The sequence below is a fragment of the Apostichopus japonicus genome, chromosome 15 (assembly GCF_037975245.1).
Source record: "Apostichopus japonicus isolate 1M-3 chromosome 15, ASM3797524v1, whole genome shotgun sequence".
NCBI lineage: Eukaryota > Metazoa > Echinodermata > Holothuroidea > Aspidochirotida > Stichopodidae > Apostichopus > Apostichopus japonicus.
The window spans coordinates 4,978,837-4,988,696 of record NC_092575.1 but is presented as its reverse complement, the minus strand read 5'-3'; the positions used below and the strand labels follow the sequence as shown (position 1 = coordinate 4,988,696).

General features: G+C 39.6%; 1 long non-coding RNA gene across 2 annotated transcripts; it reads left to right on the top strand.

Annotated features, from left to right (window-relative positions):
* The first annotated feature begins 1,781 nt into the window (after positions 1-1,781).
* LOC139981490 (uncharacterized) lies at positions 1,782-8,820 on the top strand. Of its 2 annotated transcripts, XR_011797866.1 has the most exons (4): positions 1,782-3,687; positions 4,490-4,704; positions 6,618-7,015; positions 7,057-8,820. It is a non-coding gene; the product is annotated as an uncharacterized lncRNA (long non-coding RNA). The 2 variants fall into 2 exon arrangements; XR_011797865.1 differs by having other exon boundaries at positions 6,618-8,820.
* Positions 8,821-9,860: the final 1,040 nt, after the last annotated feature.

The window sequence follows — 9,860 nt, the reverse complement described above, 5'->3', positions numbered from 1 at the left end:
TCACTTGTAAACATGTACATTGTATGTTGTTCTTCAATTTTTGGAAACCAAATCCAAGATGATGAAAATAATCTGGGAAAGTATTAGAGAAAGTCCCTTCCTGACTTTAAATGTCCCATGACTTCTTCAGTGCCACCTCAATTTTATTAGGCCTCACATATTTTCAGGCCTAGTCTACATTAGGTTTACCACTGCCGTAATAAAGATTTAAATCATGCAATTAATAAAATAAAGTTTATACAATTTATAGGCTACCTAACGTTAGGCTATTTTGCTAGGTGTACACGATGCACCACAAACCAGTCTTAGCTAGGTTAGCCTAGCCTAACTGAGGCCAAGCTTATTATATTACTTTTAATTTTAGAGTTAGAACTTACTGTACATAGCCTAGACAGTAACAGGTACAAGTAACATGCTGAGAAGGCCTAGTATCTGTGACTAAGAATTAGTTACCGGGGTACCTAGCATAACTTGTGACAGTGGTCAATTTATATTCATTCATAACCCAATGTTCTCAAATGGGATGACAAACAAAGAAATACCACGAAAGGAGATTCTGGTCAGAGCAATTGTCTAAGTGCCGCCCAAAACATTTTCGGTAACGAACTGGTTGCCATCTATAATCTAGCTTAGCCTAGGTCACATTGCAATGTAAGGTTAACGTTATGTCTTACTACGTAACGCTACGGCTAGGCTACTTTCGTGAATCTCACACGGTATTGCGAACAAATTGTGCCTAAATTCCAGACCCCGAAAGGCCAAGATATCGTGATTTAAGCAAAACTACTTTCCGTCCGCAGAGCCACTTCTTTTCGTAACCTACGCCTAACATTCAAGCGAAATACTTCAAGAATTTGTAAGAAATATTAGTGTGAGTTTACATCAAGTAGTTTTACCGAATATCGAAAGGTATAGTATGTATAGTGTCGTACTCGTTGATATACAGTAGTATTGCTTTCTGTTGATGGTTCGTATGACATACGACATTACGTACACAACAGAGTCAACTCGGCGATGAATAATACGTGATGCATACGCACAGAAACGTTTTCTGTGGCCATGGCTCCGTGCCAAACTTTTTGGTTTGACGTCATCAATTTCTACAACTCGTAGTCTTAGCAAAGAGACTCTGTAAACTGCAGTCATTTTCTTTACATGTAGATCCAATTATGACGTATAATTATTATCTGGAATATAATATATACGTAAAAATGAACTGTTTACGATATTAAACTTCATTTTTGACACTGCTCTTAGGATACTGTAAATTCGACATGGTGACATATGTACAGATAAAGGAAACGGCGTGGAATTCTGTCCCCCCTTCAGAGTTGAGACCCACATCTAAGCTCGAGAATACTCTCTCGCAAAAAAGGTTACGAATGAAAAAAAAAAATATTAGGAAAAACTTGGTTCTCAGGCAAAAGTGTACATTTGGTTGGTCAGTTTCAAGCGTGAGAAGTGCCATTTCCGGTGATCTGGGGGGCTATCAAAACCAGAAATTTTCTTCTACGCTGCGCGCCAACCAATGGCGGCGCTCCGCTTTGATAGTAATTCGCCTGCATCCAAGCAAATGTCCCCCCCCCCCCCCAAATATTTGAAACAGATCGCCGCCCCTGTTTCCATGTTCAATGAATCTACAAATAAGTTGTGAGAAGTATGTCTGGCAGAAAAACGTACAATTCAATGGATACAACACTTTTGATTCATATATTTTGTCATTTATTTAAATATTGGTAGCTTTATCTTGATTGTTCCAAATAATATATAATATACAGGGTTCTGCCCAGGGTGGATTGAGTGCCGGCAGGACTATCTAAGCGGAGCGCGACCGTCGGTTGGCGAGGAGCGTACAATAAAATTTTGGGTTTTGGAAACCCCCCAGATGGCCGGAAACGGCCCTTCCCGAGTATTCTGAGCCACATGTAGACAGCTTTGAAATGAGATCTCATGTCTGGAATTTTTCATAATTAATGAAAAAAGTTAGGACAAATATCTGGTGCACCAGAGTACAGACCAGCCGGTGGTGCCTATTAAATAAATCATTCAGGCTGAGATGATAATTTTAGATGGACAGTGAGTGAGAGTCCACTCCCAAATAAAGACGAATCATGCAGTGAACCTTCGAACAGCGTTTATTACTGCAGTGTTTAACGCTACCCAACTACCACGGTACATCTGCTGCGAATTTTCCCAGGTACCTTGCCAAACAACTGTGAGCTCATCCCCTGTCTAACACCTGTTTGTTAACATTTTTTGGCACGTTGCCAGGGAACTTTTCATGGAGTAAACTTTTTTCGTTCCACTCTAGAATTAATTAGGTCAGTCAGTAAAGGATCGGTAAAGTTATGCGAAATGATATCTTAGACGTTCAAGAAAAGTAGGTAAAATATCCCCGTTACATTTAGGTAAGTAAAACATACCTCAAGCCAACTGACTCCTCCGCATGCACACCCCATGAAACACGAGGCACAGTCCATACCATACACGCATAGCACGATATCAAGGCCCCTTGCTATGGCCATCTTTATGAAAGTTACCCTTGTAATCACATGTTTTAGGCCACTTGGCATGATTAACTCAATGCTAAATATTGTTTCCACACTGAAAAAATAAACTAGTCAATATTGCCACGGACTAACGTTAAATTAGTTTGTAACGTTAGTCAATGCACACGGACTAGCAAAAATCTTCGTTTCATCGCTGCTTCTTAGTCAGTTTACACTGACTAAGGAAAATATAATCGCAGCTTAGTCGGTGGCGACGGACTAAGGTATTTTAACCCATGGACTAAGAACGATACGGACACCCGATTTACGCCATAATCGTAGCTTAGTCGGTGTCGACGGACTAATGTAGTTTAACCCAATTCGATTCACTTCAATTTGGAAACCGAGAGGCAACGGCAGCTTGCTGTACTTGGCATAGTTTCATACGATCACTCTAAGCAACTTTCAACCGTAAATCACCCAAGAAGGTCTTTAGAAGAATGGAGGTATTATCTGCCATCATCGGCCTACCTGTTATTCCTTTAACTTGAAGGTAAAATTAAAGTTAATTGTTAGGCCACTGGCACTAGTACTGTATTATGGTTAGTGTAACGCTACCGTTGTCACGCTGGCGTTTCGCAATACACAAGTGCAATGACAGTGAGTAACCTATAGGCTTCTACTGGGTACTGCAGTGCATTCTCAACACTAATGTGTGCATTCTAAACACCAATTAACAATGTGTTATGTGTGTATTGGGCTAGATTGAACAGTGGCACATAATCTTCTAATTTATTCCCAAACAAATGCTGGAACTATAAGTCTCAATAATTTATTTGAAGTCTACACTCATTTGGTAAAGATTTCCTGTAATTTCCCATGTGAATCTAAATGGGTAGGCTTTGTGATATTGAATAAGCAAGGCTAGACCTTCAAACGTACAGTCACAGTAGGCTGAACAAATTGGCTAGTCAACGGTATTATAATGTTGCGAGCAGTCAGGATGCACGCTTCAGTTCTATTTAACCTTTTCATTTATCATTTTTTAGTATTGAATTTCCGGTCACGCCCAGGAAACAATTGCGACATTTCTTCACGGTCGACTTGTTTACTGTAAGAAGTATTAACCGTTTTTTCTCAGGAAAGCTTGATAGTCTGAAGTTATTATAACATGTGCTTTTAGTATACTGCCAAAAGAGTAAGTTGTTGTATTTGTATTGATATTTTATGTAGAAGTAACGGAAAATTTAGTATGTTTAGTTTGGTCTATAATTGCACGTTTTTTTCTGTCCAATGTAGTGCAGGGTTCACTTGCGCGAATTCAAATTATTCTGTTTATGTATATGTATATGCATCGATTCGTAGATTATGATGGTTTTTGACATTTATTTGTAATTCAAGCATATCTGTTTAGTAGCAAAGTTTAAAGGTTAAGATTAATTAGTTTTCTCTTTTTGATCCTAGATTGAATGAAACTCATTGACGTAAATAATAGATCAGATGATACAGTTTAACGCAGTTGCTAAAACTCTGGGTATTCTCTAGTCTTCGCCGGTCCATTATATACTTTAGTACTACTAGTAAGACTAAATCAAAACGACCGAAAGACAAACTTAGTGTAACAAAGTATTGATTCTCCTCTAGCCTAGGTCTAAACAGGCTTGTTATGTGAGCAAGCAAAATAACAACTAAAAACGATTAGGCCTATAAATAAGTTGGCTCAGTGCATTTCTGTTTCTAAAATTTAATATTTTTAAAGATCATAAAAACAAACAAAGATTTAGCCCATGTTTTATTATCTCTGTATTCTGAGCATTTGATTCTGGTTGCAATGGTGATGACACTCTCGTTCAAATTTTCAGCTTTATACAGTCTGCTTCAAACTTTGGGATTGTTTTTTGAGACTATAGTGGAAGCAAATCTCACATAACTTTGTGGTGACAACTTTATTTAATTTTTTTTTTCAAATGATGAATACTTTGCTGTTTCTTTTTTTCCAGCAGGAATTGAAAAGCCAAATATCTAAGTCAAGGGTGAGGTTTCCTGTGATGTACGACACCAGTGTGGAGGCAACAACAGAAGAGGAGAACTGTGTTATATATGGCTTAAAGACATGTTTTAAGATGATATATTGGTACCCTTCGCAGAACAAAAGAGTTTATCCAAGAGTCCAAAAAGCAAAGGAACAAGTACCATAGAGAAAAAAGATGGAAGAGTGAGTTTAACTATTGTACCCAACTGTTTAATGATATTAAAGATACTTTTCATAACCTGTTTTTAAAAAAAACAGTCTAATATATCATTTACGTGCAAGCTTCATAAGTTTGGTCAAATTTTCACTGATCTGTAGAGCGGGAGTCCAGAGGGTTTGGTTAGCTGGGAGGGTAACCAATTGCCTGGTACATTACAATGTTCACAATGCATTCCTGTACATGAAACCTGACGACTGGCAAACCGACTGTGGTGGATGTGGCTGGGAGAGCAATTTTAAAGTCACCTAATAGCTAACCTAGATCAGTTTTCATGGTAACCATATCAAAGTAAGAACAATGTGTCTGGTATGGCCCCAAGAGCAGCAAATGGCCATCGCCAGTAATTATTGGTGGTGGGGTACCCCTGCCAGTGATCAACGATTGACCCCTCACAGCTGACCTAGGTCAGCTCATGAGGTAACCACTTGAAACCTACTGGAAAATGTTGGTTAGGACTTCAGATACAAGGGATGGGCATTGCCAGTAATTTTTATTGGTGGGGTACCCCTGACAGTAGACCCCCAATATGCCCATCCCCTCATTGACCTAGGTGAGCTCATGATTTGACCAGTTGAAACCTACAGGAAAATGATAGTTATCACTTCATATGTAAGGATGGGCATTTCCAGTATTTTATATTGGTGGGCCACCACTGCCAGAGTCCGCCCATCCCTTACATATAGAATCCTGTCAATCATTTTCCAGTAGTTTTCAACTGGTTAAATCATGAGCTGACCTAGATCAATGAGGGGGGGGGGCATTTTGGGGGTCTACTGGCAGGGGTACCCCACTAATATAAATTACTGGAAATGGCCATCCCTTACATATAGAGTCCTTCCAATCATTTTACAGTAGTTTTCAACTGGTTACCTCATGAGCTAATCTAGGTCAATGGGGGATGGGCATTTTGGGGGTCTACTGGCAGGGTTACCCCACTAATGTTAATGACTGGAAATGCCCATCCCTTACATATGAAGTGATACCTATCATTTTCCAGTAATTTTTCAACTGGTTATCTCATGAGCTGACCTAGGTCAATGAGGGAATGGGCATTTTGGGGGTCTACTGGCAGGGGTACCCCCCCCCCCCAATATAAATTACTGGAAATTCCCATCCCTTAAATATGAAGTGATACCATTTCCAGTAGTTTTCAACTGGTTACATCATGAGCTCATCTAGGTCAATGGGGGATGGGCATTTTGGGGGTCTACTGGCAGGGGTACCCCACCAATAAAAATTACTGGCAATGCCCATCAGTTGTATCTGAAGTCCTAACCAAAATTTTCCAGTAGGTTTCAAGTGGTTTCCTCATGAGCTGACCTAGGTCAGCCTTGAGGGGTCAATTATAGATCACTGGCAGGGGTACCCCACCACCAGTAATTACTGGCAATGGCCATTTGTTGCTCTTGGGGCCATACCTGACACATTGTACTTACTTTGTGTTACCATGAAAACTGATCTAGGTTAGCTATCAGGTGACTTTAAAATTGCTCTCCCAGCCACACCCACCACAGTCGGTGTGCCAGTCGTTGGTTTCATATACAGGAATGCACTGTGAACATTGTGATGTACAAGGCAATTGGTTACCTTCCCAGCTAACCAAACCCTCTGGGCTCCCGGTCTATTGGGATCATTATTAACATGATTAACATAACTATTAAGCTTTGAAAAATATCTTGGTGTTATGCTGTGCAAAGCTAATAATTATTTGGTAAAGCTGCTATTCCTGGCTTATAATTTGAGGGACCTAGATTTAAATGTATACCTCCCAATATGTTATAAAATTTTAATGTAAATGTATGTTTATGATAATGTGAGTTATCATGTGCTATATCTGTATCTGTGCTTACATGTATATCATATTTTCTGTTCACAGGTCAACAATGGTGCAGATTTTGGCTTCCTGAAGACAAGTGGGAGGCCATTTGTAGTTAAGAGAAACACTCTTTGTTCGTGAAGACTTAACTGGTGTCGATTTGGGGTACCACTTTAAAACGAAAGTCATGAGGAACCCTTGCCCAAGATTCAACTTTGCATTATTGTGCAGTGCTATACTTTTGCGATTCATGTTTGATCCATTAACTTGTCTTAACTTTGTTGGAATAAAATCAAATTTTCAGATTTTTGTTTACAGTGATATCTTCTCTATCTGTCGAAAGTCAGCCTTTGTAGACATCAGAAGTTTTATCAGAAATAAATACTGCCAACGTACACATTATTTGTGTTCTTCTGCTCTCTTTGCTTTCAGTGATGCTAGTCAGTGAAACTAGTCGGGTTTAATTCTTTCAGTGATTCTAGTCAGTGCAACTAGTCAGTCGATACCGACTAAGAAAGGTTAGTCGGGAGAGGCACCATCCTGACTAATGTAAAACCTGCTATAAACTAGTCGGTGGCTCATATAAATTAGTCGGTAAAGACCGACTAATGTCACCAACTAATGTAACTGACTAATATACATTTACAGACTAAGAAATTGTTGATCGACTAAACTGACGGACTAAAATGACCGACTAAGAAATCCAACTGACCAAGGAATAAATTAGTCGGTATAGCAACTGACTAAGGCTATGTTAGTCGGGAGAGGCACCAGATGGACTAACGTTATGTTAGTCGGTGAACCAATTTAAGTTTTCAGTGCATGTTCTTGTAGAAAACGTAAACTCCGCAAAATACAATTAGTTGTGATTTTGTAGTTACGTGAGATCCGTTATAACCGCCGAGGTGGTTAGGCTATTTGCTATACACTTAACTATGGTAGGATATTATTTTTTCGGTATTTTTGGAAATGCTAGAAAATACTTTCTTTCCCCCCTCCCCCCCCCCCCCCCCGCTTAACACCAGATGTGGTCTTACGGTATATTCATAAATGGATGCACTAGAGCCTTGTTTACATGACATTAGTTGCATTTAGTACGATATGCAAGTTTGGCATGAATTTTTCGAAAGTGCTTTGCTCGATCTTTCATAAAATTTGAAAGGTGTAGCCTACCACCTTTCCGTACACAATTGGTACACAATTGATTTTCAGTTTTTTTTCTCTATACGGTCAAGTGAATAAGTTGTACATTGAGTATAAACTCATCGCGAATGCAAAAAACGATGCGGGGATTTCCAGCAGACAAATGTTTTCTTTGCGGGATTACTGAGTCAGTTGAAGGGAATCCCGCACCTTAGTGGGAACACTGAACTGAAGTCAAATTCATACGAAAGAAAACGTTTACTAACCGACATACAATACAAATATAAAAGAACGTGGAATGGCAATATTGTTCAAAACATTTCCCGCGAGGCTGATTTATTACAGCAACCTTCCCGCGCTGGGCCGTGGGTGTCCGTGTGACACGTATACCCTGAAGCTTGCGAAATAGCCATTGTAAGTGGGTTGGGGACACATCATTACTCGTTGGTATTGTGACTAAAATTGCGAGCACGCTCTCTGAACATTTTCCTTTTGTTTCTGAAACTTTTCTTGTGAAATTTTACTTTTTGTTTTTTTATAGATGTACTTATTTGTCCTTTGTGTTTTTTTTTAGTTTTTCGTCCGGTATTTTTTTAATTTTTTTTTTCCGCCAGCCGGGCTGGATTTCCCGCGACCATCGCGGATTTCCCGCGAACCTGGTTCAGACGGTTCGCAAGGTTTTGCAGCCCTTGTCACTCGTGCCTAATGCAATATGATGTAAATTCACCCGCTACGAAGGTTAACGGCCGTATGTGTACTAGCTAGCTGGATAGTGCCTGTGTCTCGCGCGATAAAAATAGATATAAATGAAACTATCAAAAGTACGATCGGGAGTTGGAAACGGAAAACAGTCATTCGTCTGGAATGCGGAACTCTGGTAATTTTTACTTAGTATGACACTGTGATGTGTTGGATATTTTGAACAGTTATGAACTGGATTTCCCCTAGTCTCAAAGAGATTGTTTCTGTACGTTCGACCCTCCGGCTATGGAGCTGTTTTTTGGAGTTCCTATAGAAAATAAGTGCCGGTCGGAAAAGTCACTCAGGCAGATTGTGGCGGTCGGTAATTCAGCGTGCTGGTCGGGCCCGACCGGCGCCGACCGGCAGCGGCAGAACCCTGAATATATTATATTAAGTTGATTACAATGTAAAGCCAAGTTTCACAGCGTTTTACTTCCTACCGCGTTTTTCTTACGCGTTTGCATGGTTATTCTACCGTAGAAGAGTATACAAAAGCAGGAGCGGACACAAATGAATGAATAGGGATGATTACTAAAGGAGTGTGTGCTAAGCGCACCCCGCGTGCGCCTTGGCGCAATGCCTTGATCTGATAGGATCTATGCAGGGGCCCGACTTAGGGGTTTGGGAGCACTACGCTAACTTTTCAGCTTTTCTAGTTCAAAATCTAAACTGTCATAGTGGCAACGGTTAAACGTGCTGTGATGGCCCAAGCAATCAGCTATCATGTGGTGGGTAGGACATGTCAGTTGAAAACTTCTATATATTCGTTCCATTGACTTGAACACTAAATTCGTCACTTTCAAGGCCCGCTAAAGCATAGATAAAAGTTTTCACTGGCATATCCTACCCACCATTTATTCTTCTTTACATAAACGCAGGGCAAGCAGTGCTAGTAACTGATGATATGTCAATGGAATGCGTTTGCTTAGGTTTTCGGATGTTTGAAGTTAAGAAAGTGTAGGCTATATGAAAATCAGCAAAAATGTCGGTTAAGTAATCTATAATTCTCAGAAAAGTTAAGAAATAATCACAGGAGACTGATATCATGTGTGCGTATGGAAAGCCTTGTCACGGTATTTCTGTAATGTTGGGCATATATTTCAAAGTATGAACATTATTCATTAAACACGTTTCAAGACGCGGATGATCATACTTTACATACAGATATTGCCTAATAGCGACGGACTATGCTCTCGTGACCAAATCATCCATTACCAACTAACGAATCTCAATTTAGAGGTTGTTCTTATCACCTTTATAATTTTATTAGAAAATTATTTTGTTGAGAATAGCTTGCTAACCCAGGCCTTAATATTCCCGCTTGTGGAATTGCAATAAAAGAATCGTTTAACGGGTCAAGAGCCATATCTAAGAAAAGATTTAGAAAATAAAGATAGTGGCAAGAAACAAACATTAACA